This window comes from Perognathus longimembris, chromosome 5 (assembly GCF_023159225.1).
Source record: "Perognathus longimembris pacificus isolate PPM17 chromosome 5, ASM2315922v1, whole genome shotgun sequence".
NCBI classification, from domain to species: Eukaryota; Metazoa; Chordata; class Mammalia; order Rodentia; family Heteromyidae; genus Perognathus; species Perognathus longimembris.
Window position 1 is genome coordinate 49,779,157 of NC_063165.1, and position 13,013 is coordinate 49,792,169.

The following is a 13,013-nucleotide window of genomic DNA, read 5'->3' on the forward strand; positions in this document are numbered from 1 at the left end:
TGTGTCCTCAGGGTGCAGACTAGCAATTCTGCCTTTCTTCCTTGTCTGTTTGGGGAGCTCTTCCAGGCCTGCATCTTTGCAGCACACACCCATGTACCTGTGACTTGCTTATGTAGAGTACAGGTCAGAGAGACTGAAATCACCAGTTTTTTTTCCATAGTGATTTATCAAGTGTCTCCACATGCTAGGCATTGTCAATGTAGTAGGTGAGCAAACAGTCCCTAATTGATGGAGCTTACTAGTAGAGGAGACAGGCATTAGTTGCCAAAAGACACATGAACAAATATGTAGTAAACAATAAAAGGAGGCTTAAGAGCATTGAGGTGACATCAAGACCCAGAAATGCTGTTTGCCCAGGACTATATAGCCAGTTAGAGGAGGAATAAGAACTGGAACTCAGAACTTCTGGCTTTTATTCGTATACTGTTTTTCCCTACTTGTCATACGATATTGTTGCACAGCTGTAGACGACTCACAGCCCCAGCCTGCCTGATGAAACCAATCAATCTGGATACTACCCCTATTCCTTGAAGAACCTAAAGAGAATATTTTGAAATGAGAGACTGTGTGGTAAGATAAATCCCTGAGGATGAGACTTAACTTAGAGCCCAAAGCAAGAAGAGAGAGGCAAATCTCCATGTCCTAGTGACACTGTCCAATAAAGAGTTGAGCCGGGGCTTTGGTGTTTTGGTATGATCCCAAAATTTTACCATCTTCAAAATCCTACAGTCATTCATTCACTCATGAATTCAACAAATATTTATTGAGTGCATACTAGATGCCAGGCAGAGTTCTCAGAGCTAGGGACATAGTCGTGAACACAGTCTCACTGGGAGAGACAATGATAAAAGAAGTACAGCACATTAGAAAGTGATAAATGCTACAAAGAAAAATAAATCAAGCATAAAAGGTCAAAAATTTCAACAATAGGGATGCATTTTTAAGTAGAGAAAAGATCTCCCTGAGGGGAGAAGAAAGACTATTAGGCAATAGGTAGGTAGGTAGGTAGGTAGGTAGATAGGTAGACAGACAGATAGACAGACATGTAAGTGCTCTGCATTTCTTAATTACAATGTATGTCTTTCTCCCCACTACTCCCTCTTGATCTAACCTATTAGTAGAATAGGTGTCATAATTACATTTACAAATTAAATAGTCAAAAGACAAAGGAAGTTATATGGCAAGCTGTGAAAGTGGCTTAGTGGTAGAGTGCTTACCTAACATGCATGAAGCCCTAGGTTCAATTCCTCAGCACCACATAAACAGAAAAAGGCAGAAGTGGCACTGTGGCTCAAATGGTAGAGTGTTAAACGCCTTGAGCAAAAGAAGCTCAGGGACAATGCCACCCTAGGTTCAAGTAGAACTGGGCAGGAAAAAGAAGTTACATGGTTTCCCATAGACCATAAAGGATAAGAATCCCATGGCCTTGTCCCAATTCCACAGTTCTTCTCCCTTGCCCTGCTTAGGGCCTCTATCCTGGGGTATTACGATATTAGACGTGTAGTTACTATTTGCCTTATGCTCTGTTCAACCCGCCCCCCCTTGCTGCAAGTGGGTTATTCACATGGGTGATTAACTGTGGCCAGTATTAGGCCCACAGGAGTTTGCTATACCATAAACACATTTCTCCTCTTCTACCAGGTATTACATGGTGAAAATGCTAACTCATTTTATTATTAGTCTAAGCCAGAACTAATCATTATGAAAGCAAACCTGCTGGGGAAAAGCACACATAATACTTTCCAAAGGCAAATAGAAATGACATTTTGATTATATGTACCATTGCTTCCATTCTATTAGTAGAGATAATTGAAAGTTTTCTGTATCACTAAAACACACAGCAAAATGAGAGTGCATTTTGTTCAATCTGGCTGATGAATCACATTCTCAGGTATTTAAATAATCTCCTCCCCGCCAAAAAAAAAATTTAATGAAGGATAAAATCCCCCTTTCCTAGGATTTGCTCTCTAGTCATCTCCTTTACTCCTGCACTGACTTCTCATGGCAAGGGTATGGTTATCCCCACTGACTTCCTGTAGGTTATGGGCAGTGTCTCCCTCTAGCTTCCATGTGGGCTTTCACTATCCGGGAACCTAGGGTTTCAGAAGTTTAATTTCTACAACTTCGCACATGTGTTTCCTAACCGTCTGATCTTCTCACACTATCCTCTCACTGCTATTGCCACGGAGACCAGTAATGCATTTGATAAACATTTCATTAACCACTTCCTAAGCATCAGTCCCTATAAGCACTGTTGACTAGGTTACAAAAATGAATTAGAAACAATCCGATCCTCAAAGCATTTAATAGAGCCATTTTCCAAATCACATAGAATACTCAACATCCGGGTATATTCTAGATGTAGGTCAGAGTCCCATGGGAGCCGCTCCTTGCTTTCATTCTCTGTACTCAATGTATGCCCAAAATAGCTAACATAAAACAGGGTCCATTCAGAAAGAAAAATACCTGGGAAAGAGAAAGGTGATATAGGAAAGAAACTTGAGTCTGACACACTGGGCACACACAGAGATAGGCATATGAAATCAACTCAGAAATCTTGTCAGCGAGGAATATGCTAGGACCTCGTATCTGCTGCATGTATCCCACATGTGGACCATGGGAACTGATTATATGTGGATTCTAAATCTTGAAAGACTAGAAAATCCCTGTTGTGAAATATCCAGTCTGTTTGCAGACTTTTAGACTCCAAAGTATACTGAGAAAATGCTTTTCTAAGAAAAATTTTAAAAAGAACATGTGTTTGCTGACTTTTCGACTCCAACATATACTGAGAAAATACTCTTTTCAGAAAAAAAAAGTATACCAACTGCATGTTAGAAACAGGCTGGGTCAATGGAAGAAAGCGGGGTGCAGAAGATTCAACTAGTTAATTCAAATTCACGGGAGGAGATTCAGACCATGCACTGGCTGTGAGAGTGCAGGCCAATAAGGATTTTATGAGGCCATAAACTTACTCAATAATTTCTAAATTTGTAATCTAGAAATGAAGACTGGTTTAGAAAATTAGAAGTGCAGCAGGAAGTGAAGAATGAGACTGTGGTTCTGGTGGCCTCTGATATACCTTCTTTCCTTCTGTCTATATGGGGCCATGAGAATGTGGTGCAGCTCGCACTCTCTCACACTGAAGAGGGGTTGCCAGGCTGTGATACCACTCTTCTTTAGGCTGGACTTCGTGACAAGTAGAATCCCAATCAAGGGTTCAGGACACATACACCGTTGGTCCTCAGACCTGACCTTTGAAACCTGTTTCCACCAGCTGTGCAGACATGTCCTAGCACTTGAGGGAGTTTTTCATCACAGGCATTACACTCAGGTTTTCCAGTGACCACCAAGGGAACCAGTGGTGTGATAATACAGCCATGTGTACATGCCACGGGTGGGTTTGGTCATGATTAGTGGTAGCCACAGGAAGATCATGGAGGCTTGGAAATAGTGGTGGGGAGAGATCTTCTGTGTACCTGCCTATGAGTGTCTGGGATGGAAGAATGAGTGTGGATCTGTTTGTAAGGAGGTCCCGTTGTCTTGTGGCCTGTTAATGTTAACCTTTTAAGGGTCCTCACTCTCAATGCAATGGAGGGTTTTGCACTCTCAGTGCAATGGAGAGTTTTCAGGTGTGGCTGTGCTGACTTCTGCTGGTGATTAGGACATACATTGTGGTGAAGGATGTACCAACATGAGGTGGAGATTAAAATATAGTTGGCACAGAATAAAACTTAACATGATATTGGTGTGGCAGTCACTCTGAGAGTAGCCTATCAGTGTGGTGCTTCCATGATGCTCTGGTGTCTCACAGGTTCATGAGAATTACATGGGCACCTTGACCTTGAGAGGAATTGGGGCTAAAATCGATTCCTTTATGGTCAGCTGGAAGCTAGCAATGGAAGTAGGAGGCTTTATATTTCTCTGGGTTCTCAGTTAAGATTCTGACACATTGCTTTTGTTTTTTTTCTTTATTTCTGGAACTATCTAACCAGAAAAATTATTGATGAGCCATAGAATATAACCTTCAAAGCCAGGCTATCACAAATGGCCTAGATACAGGCAGGCCTAGGGGAAGAATAGGTTATTAAAGAGGGGCCCCTTGCAGTGCCCAATTGAATGGTTGGTGTTACAGAGCAAAAGTGGCAACATCTCAGCTTAGTACAGCAGAGGGCTATTTTCAGGGCCAGACACATATGTGCACAGCCTTCTAGGAGAGGTCATCATACCACAACCCTGGATCTCTGGCTCTAAGGAATGAATGGTGGCTCTGGCTATTAAGTCTGATAGGTGCTTAGACCATCATCACAACCAATTTGTCTATCATGATCTAAGACCTCAAAACATCTTTATCATTGATGAAATATATTGTAACAGAATGTGCTAGGAGCAAACTGTGGTGGGATTTGAAGAGTCTGAGGTTATGATAGCACTTATAATGACACTGGGCCCAGTTTGAGTAAATATTTGACATGGGGTAGGGGAGTCAATGGTTGTACCCAAAATAATATTATGATCTGGATTTTAGTGAACCCCCCAGCTATCAAGAGACTACAGGAGGGCTGGAGGCAGGACTCAGTGGTATGGAGGCAGCATAGCAAGCACAAGACCCTGATCTTGAATCCTAATACCACCACAAGAGAAAGAGATGGGGAGGAAGGGGGGAGAAGGGAAGAAAAAAGGCAAGTGGGAGGAAGACAGACAGAGACAATGGAAATGTTTAAAAGACTCTGTAGTCAGTGAGGGGTCATTTGTTGACAAACATAGATAAGAATTCCTAACTTTGGGGCTGGGAATATGGCTTAGTGGTAGAGTGCTTGCCTTGCATGCAATGAAGCCCTGGGTTCAATTCCTCAGCACCACATATATAGAAAAAGCCGGAAGTAGTGCTGTGGCTCAAGTGGTAGAGTGCTAGCCTTGAGCAAAAAGAAGACAGGGACAGTGCTCAGGCCCTGAGCCCAAGCCCCAGAACTGGAAAAAAAAAAATTCCTAACTTAATGGAGCCTATATTCCAGTGAGAATACAGACTATTAGATAAAATGACGTAGGTGATGACACGCCTATGAAGAAAAGTGCTGCACGTGGAGGCAGCCAGTGTAGGGACGAGGAGAGGGAGGACCTGAGTTCTGTTGGCTGATGCAGTGAGGTGTCTAGGGTTGAAGAAACGAGTCCCAAAGGTCTCAAGGCAGGTAGTGGTAAGGAGGCTGAGAATGTGGGGAGGAGAGTGGTGCATGAGAGTTCTTCTAGAAGCCCATACAAGCCCAACATTATGAAGGCTTGGAGATGGGCAGGTTTACCTAGGAAAGCTGGGGATGTCACTCAAGTGGCAGAGCATCCATAAGGCCTCGCACTCCATCCTCAGCACTATTAAAAAAGAACAGAAAAACTAGGCAGGAGCTTTCAGGTAAGGTGACCTTCAGTCTCCTTGCTTCCATGGGTACATGGATGCCCAGGAATGTGCCTGTGAATGAGCTCTGGGCTCTGCCAGGCATCAAGGTGCACCTCTCTCATCTGCCTCTGGCCTAGGTGAGAGGGACCTGGATTTTTGCGAAGTTTGAGGGACCTCATCTATGCTGTGATTTTCATCCCTCCAGTTCATGTGACAAGATTCCTGAAAATAAATCAAAGTTTAATTCAAGTTCCATATGAGTATAAAAACCAAGAACTCATGGAATGTTCAAATTATACATCTCTGGAAGCTCCAAAGGCCCATGCAGATGCTGAGCAGTTTGGTAAACTAGTTGTTTTGTCCTTCATAGATTTACATTAATTCCCCATAGTTACGTTCCTTGATTCCCAGCAGACTGCAAGGAGCCTCAAAGCTTGCTTGATGGATGTTTAACAACACAAAGCAGTTTCCAGCCATAGCTATTAAGAAACAGACCCTAATCACCAAGACAAAGATACAGTCCATTTTATTTTGCTCTATAAATAGGTACAGAAATTCGGGCTACTGTCTTAAGATTATAATTCATATAGAATCTGTTTCTCAGGCCCAGTAATAAATATGTTCAGCCTAGATCTAAGTCCCTGGTATCAGGAAGCATCTCACTCACATCATGGTATAAATGTAGCTTCCTCTCTTCCTTTCCCTAAAACCCATCCCAGGCCTCACTAGATGCATGCAGGTTTGAAGTTAGGGTGGATCTGGCTCTCTCCTCCCAGCTCATCAGTTTTCCCTCACAAGACAAGCTTTTGAGGTTGAAGCCAATGAGGGATGAGCTTCAGAATACACTCAGATTCTCTCCTTCTTTGTGTAAAAGGGTTCACCCAAGGCTTAGAGATAAGGTTAAGCTTTATCTCTAGACTCATTATAAGGCTAAATACAAGAGGTTGTCTTTAACAGGTTTGGTCAGCTCAGATCTATGATCTATGATCAGCTATTACACAGCTGCCTAGGATAAGTCCATCCTAGTTCAGGTCCTGGTTCAGAAGCCAAATAATGTAATAGCAAACAAAATCACATTCTCCCTGTGCCTGTGGGGAATTGAATGTGACATTTGGTTATATTCTGTTTTCTTAGATCAATACATATGTTCAGCAAGAGGCTTCTAACCATATCCAGTACAGATCAATCATCTTTTGGCTTGTCCCCATAAACATTTTTCATTTCAAACATGATCAGATCTCAAGACTCATCTATAGAATGCAAAATCGTTTGAACTTACATGTAGATGCAAATCATTACCTGGGTAAAGGATCAACACAATCTTATGGGATCCATTTTAGATCATACTAGTAAGTAGATTCTTATTGCCACAGGGCAAGTTCTGTGGGGGCAGAGATTCATGGCTCCTTTTCTCATTACTGTATTCCCAGTGTCTGTACTAATACATGATATGCTGTAGGTATTTTAAATATCACTGCATTGTACAGAGAGTACATGTAGTCTCCTTCAGTGTGCAGAAATACAGAGAGAGACACTCGGCATCATCAGTGCAAGGAGATTAGTAGTTAAGCACCTCTGTTTACCACAGAGGAGAAGGAAAGACTCTGCTGAATAACATCCTACATGAACAAAACAGACAATGCACTTCTTGAGTTCCAGACAATGTAAGAGTAGAAGCCAGGTTAATGCACAATCTGAAAGACAAAGTTTAATCCAGTATAAATGGAAAGGGAAAATGAAAGCTAGTGGAAAAGCTTCAACCAAAGGACCCACAGTCAAAGGAGCTCAGGTACAGTTGGGCATAGGAAACTAGTGTGGTTTGACCAGTGATAGTCAGAGAACTCTGCTAAATTCTAACTCCTTCTTTCAACTCAATTTGTTCTGTTGCCCACTCTTGATTTTTTAAATGTATCCCTTGACTTCTGGGGTTTTGTGAAGATTTCTACTTAAATATGGCAAATGGAAACATTGAAAAAGTAAAAGCACCAGGGGCTAGGAGCAGTGAACAGTAAAACAAACCCAATTGAGCACATATCCAAAAAAAGAAAGAAGGGAGAGGGAGAGAGAGTGAAGGAGGGAGGGAGGAAAAGAAAGGAGGGAAGGAAAGAAAGCAGAGAGGGAGGGAGGGAGGGAAGGAAGTTAGGAAGGAAGGAAGGAAGGAAGGAAGGAAGGAAGGAAGGAAGGAAGGAAGGAAGGAAGGAAAGAAGGAAGGAAGGAAGGAAGGAAGGAAAGACAGAAGGAAGGAAGGAAGGAAGGGACTGTTATGAGATGTTGTATTTGAAAAATGCCTTGTTTTGGTTTGCTTCACTGAATTGGTTACCAGTGGCCCTAGATTCCAAAGACAGTACTGGTTGAGAATGCATTTCTCAGCTCTGCCCCCATGCTTCTGATTCTCATTAAACATCTCTGAAGCTCCAGGAAACGGAAATGTGAGCGTCCATCCGTTCATCCATCTGTCGTGAGTCAACTCAAAAGATGGTCAGCAATGAAGTCTGATGTCAATATTCTGATAGCAAATGATGCAGGCCTTCAGCTTGATTTTATTGTACTTTAGCTAGCCCTGCCCCAAAAGGATGCAGAAGGAATTTAAAATATGATCCTTAACTAGAAATGTTGTGTAGTCCATTTGGAAGAAAGTATAAATGCTCAGAGAATAAAATTCACACTAGGTAGTACAGAAATAGCTCTGAGTAGCTGAGAGGTTCAAAAGTTAGAATGATCTCTCTTCCCTCTGCATCTCTATCCAACATAAAAAATGAGTTATGTCATGTAAATGTAGTAATCCTCAGTCTGTCCTTTTAAAACAATAATAACAATAATAATGGCATCCGTAGTAACAACAATAATAAAATCCATTAAGTCTGCCAAAATTGTGTTCATTTTGCATTAATATGGTTTCATTTCATCTCTTCCCCCTGCCCTTTTCCTAATTTTGCTTCTTGCCTATTACCTTGATTCCAATCACTACTTATCTCTTGACAGTTCCACTCAAAGAAGAGAAAATGAATAGATGTATTAGTCAGCGTATGCTAGGATATGCTGTAATAAAAAATAGTTCTAAAATTTTTGGTGAATTAAAATCATGAGGACTCATTTCTTGCTCATAATACATGCTCAAATGTACCCAGAGGACTTCATTGTAAGCAATCAAGGACTTGAACTGATGGAACAATTTCTAAAGTTCCAATGTCTATCTCAGATAAGAAGAACATTCTGAAGGTTCTTACAGCCACAGTCAAATGCCCCAGGCTGGAAATGGCTCATCCTTAATGATGAGAATTAGTCAAGTGATCCTATTCAATCATAAGGAAGACAGGAAAGTTAAGTATCCAAAAGACAAAAATCTAGAACTATTTGCTGAGCATAAGCATGACCACCTTAGCAGTTTAAATGAAGCCCTAGACTGGGAATGTATCTTAGTGGTAAAATCCTAGCACACATGAAGCCCTAGGTTTGATTCCTCAGTACCACATAAATAGAAAAGGCCAGAAGTGGTGCTGTGGCTCAAGTGGTAGAGTGCTAACCTTGAGCAAAAGAAGCTCAGGGACAGTGCCCAGGCCCTGAGTTCAAGCTCCAAAAGTGGCAAAATAATAATAATAATAAACAAAATAAAATAAATGAAGTCCTAATTGAAAATAATGTACATTTTGCCTCCAACTCAGTATTTACATTTTGGTTCTAACAACAGATGAGAGGGATAAGTCTGTCTGTCTGTCACATTTACTCCTTTATAATTTCTGATTCTATCCCACAGTTCTTACTATTGCCTAGTAGTTTTTATTTAATAGTTTCTATTTTCCCTGAGTTCCTAGTGACTCCACAGCTAGTCAAAGGTGGAATAACATTTATTCAGCTCATTGTATTTTGTTATTCCTTCTGCCCTAATGTCCACTAGCCTCTGCCCATAAACATTGGGTCCTATTTATAGTAGGTAAGTGCTGGTGTCAATGTCCAGAAAGGCTTCTTTTTTCATTTTTATAGTTTCTCCAACTTTAGGGAACTGATTTTAGGACCTAATATCCTAGTGAGTTGTTGCATATCTAGGAGCTGATTTATTGCATGACTAGCATGCTAACTATGGAGTGTTCTGTTAGAGCTGATCCTGCAAAGTAGGTGCTACACAGTGGGGTATGAAGTTGCTGAATCTCCTAGGGCCAAGTTACCAATTAGTATTACAAAGGATTTTTTTACCCTAAGTGTTAAAACAGGACCCAGGGGCCACCTGCTCCTGTGGTAAGCCATGCTGCAAGATCACATGCCTTTGTTTTATTGCATCAGTGACTAGCTCTGGTATTGTTGGGAAGCCAGGGCACATTCAGAGTATCTGCAAATACAGACTACTTGACACCAATGGACCTGGGCAATGCTATAGTAAGAATTCTATCTTAAAGCAGGATCCTGATTCTGCCATAGACCAAGTCTATGAGCTTTGAAAAATATTTTGGCCAAATCATCTGTCTTCTCAGAGCCTAATTCCTCATCTGTAAAACTGGAAAGGAAGAGGAACTATTCTCCAAATTCTCTTCCTGTTTAAGCATTATATTTTTCTTTTTTGAGTGAACATACATGTGTAATATAGGAGGGTGTCACTGTGATATCTTCACACCTATGCTGTATTTTGAACAAACTTACCCTTCTGCAATAGTTCCATTCCTTACCCTCTTTAAACAGGGTTTGATGTGTTTCATTATACCATATTCATATATACATGTATATATCATCCTCTATTTATATGGATTCATCATACATATATGTATGTCTGACATCTTTGAGTCTTTTTTCTATTAGTGGCTTAGTTGTAACTTATAAATGTGTGACTTTTATTGGGAAAAATCAATAAATATATATCCTAAGTTGTATAAGATTGGGTAGGATATATGTATTTATACATGCACACATGTATTTATGCATGTATGTATAAATATATATACACACATTAAAGACAGTCTAAGATTACATATAGCCTTATATAATTATTTATATATTACTATATATATGACTATATATAATAACATAATTATTGTCCATACTAATAAAAGATATATAGGTATTATAAAACAGTGCTTTTTAAAATTATTTAGCTTCAAGGTATAAGCAAAAAAGTACTCAAAAATGAGCTGAATATGTGCTAATTTTCTTCTTCATTTAGTCATATATTCACTTAAAATGTATTGAACATCTACCATGTAATCAGCTGAGTTAAATATGCAGACAGAAGCAAGGGGACTGAGAACATGTCAAGAGCACTAGTAAAATAATGTGTCACGTGTGTAATCCATATAAGAAGGAACATGAAGAAGGAGCAAGTCTAGAAAGAAGAATTTTTTTAAGCTGGAACTTCTAGTGGGGTAAAGAAATGTCATAATGCAGATTGAGTATCTTATCCAAACTGCTGTGGACCAGAAATGTTAGAGATTTTGGAGTTTTTCAGATTTTTTGAATATTTGAATAGACTTTACCAGTTGAATATATCTAATGTGAAATTCAAAACCCTTGGAACACCATGCTGGTATGCAAATATTTTTAGATTTTTGAGCATTTCAGATTTCACATTTTCAAATTAGAGTTCATCAACTTGTATAAGTTATTAAATAAGCACATCAGGAAAGGAAGTTGTGAATGGGAAGGAAAATGTGAGACTTCTACTTAGGACCAGGACAGAGAAGCAAGCTAGACTTACTTCCCTACTTGAAACAATTTTAAATGGGTAAAATTTAAGAAACAACAATTGTTAGAGCACTAGACTTCAGATAGCAATCAGATTTCTGGGAGAATTAAAAAAAAAAAAACTGAGACTGAGATCTGAGGATTATGGTTGGAATCAAACCTGGACAGGAATGTCTGTGAGAGGATACATATTACCATTTAACCACCAAAAAGTTGGAAGTGGAGTTACATTAGTCTTGAGTACTTGATCACAAAAGGGACATTGCCCAGACCCTGAGTTCAAGCCCTAAAACCAACATGCACGCACGCGCGCGTGCACGCACACACACACACACACACACACTATCCAATAAAGTAAAATACAAAAATACTGAATATCTGGGCATAGTGGCTCATATATCTAATCGCAACTACACAAGAGGCTGAGGCAGGAAGATCAGAACTTCAAGGTCAGCCCGAGCCACTCAGGAAGATCCTGTCTGAAAATGAAAAAGGAGTAAGGATGTAGTTCAGTGGCAGTGATTGTTCAGTGGTAGATAGCATGTAAGAGGCTCTGAGTTAATCCCCAATACTGAAGAAGAAGAAAAAAAAAAGTCCATGTAAGTAGTGTTGGTTACAAGACCTCACTACTAACTACAGGAAGAGCCAGAGGACAATAATATTCCAGAAGTTTTGGATAAGGGGAAACAGAAATAATAAATGGTTCTACCTGATGAAGAAAAACTACATACAGGAAAAGAATGGTGAGTTGATTGAGCTGTAGCTGTAGCTCAGTGATAGATTCACAGAGCCCTGGATTCAACACCCAGCACCACAAAATAAAATCAGAGTTGAAGTTGATTAATATTTATTACCAGTTAATTGACTTAGAGGTTCTGGGCCAGGCCCATCCAAGTTAATTTATCCCTTTGTGGGACTTTAACTGCAATTTCTGTAGCTCCTGCCAGGGGACTATTTGAGTCTCTCAACAAGTAGATAAGCAACAGAGCATCCCCAGATATGTAAATTAAAAATAAAAACTCAGTGTATGATTATACCAGTCAGGGGGATAAGAATATATTCAACGTCAAGATTGTCTTCAATGTATAAATATTATCTCTCACATTATAAAATTATAGACGCGTAAATATTAACAGCATAAATATTAAAGTATACAAATTTAAGCAAAATTGCTTAAAAGGTTGTGTTTCAGTGTTCTCATGGATCCTTAAACTTTGTCCATATTCACTTCTTAGTCTGATGTATAGCTTGTTTCTAGGCTTCTCTTGTAAGTGGAGAATTTCTGTGTTCTGCTTGAGTTTTCTAAGAATGCTGCGGTATGGCCTGATATGAAGGCTTATCTAGTTTTTCAATCTGCCTGGTCACTTGGGTTTTTGACCGTCTGTGTCTCAGGCCTAGCTGCCTACTAACTCACATAGTTTACACTGTCCATTCCTTTCCCAGATGATACTAGTTTAAATAAAAGAGAAATGTATTATTCTCTGACCTAACAGATGCCTGGAAGTAAGCACTCTAGAACTGATTGGGGGGAAAAAATTGAATCAGGTACTGTGTGTCATTCCTATAATCCCAACTAATGAGAGGTAGAAATTGGGAGGATCGTGGTTCCAGGGCAGCGTGGGCACAGAGTTCACAGGACTCCATCTCAGTAAGTGAGTGGTTGTGGTGGTGTGTACCTCTCATCCTGCTGTCTATGGAAGCACAAATGGAAGGATCTCAGGCTGACCCAGGCATTAAAGCAAGACCTGATTTCAAAAAAATCATCAATACAAAATACAAAAAGGACTAGCAGAGTAGCTTTGGTGATAGAGCACTTGCCTAGGAAGTAAAAAGCCCTGTGTTCAAATCTCAGTAACACACACACACACACTCACACACACACACACACACACACACACACACACATACACACACACACTGCAAAGTCTGCAGCTACCCAGGATCCTTCTATTTTTTT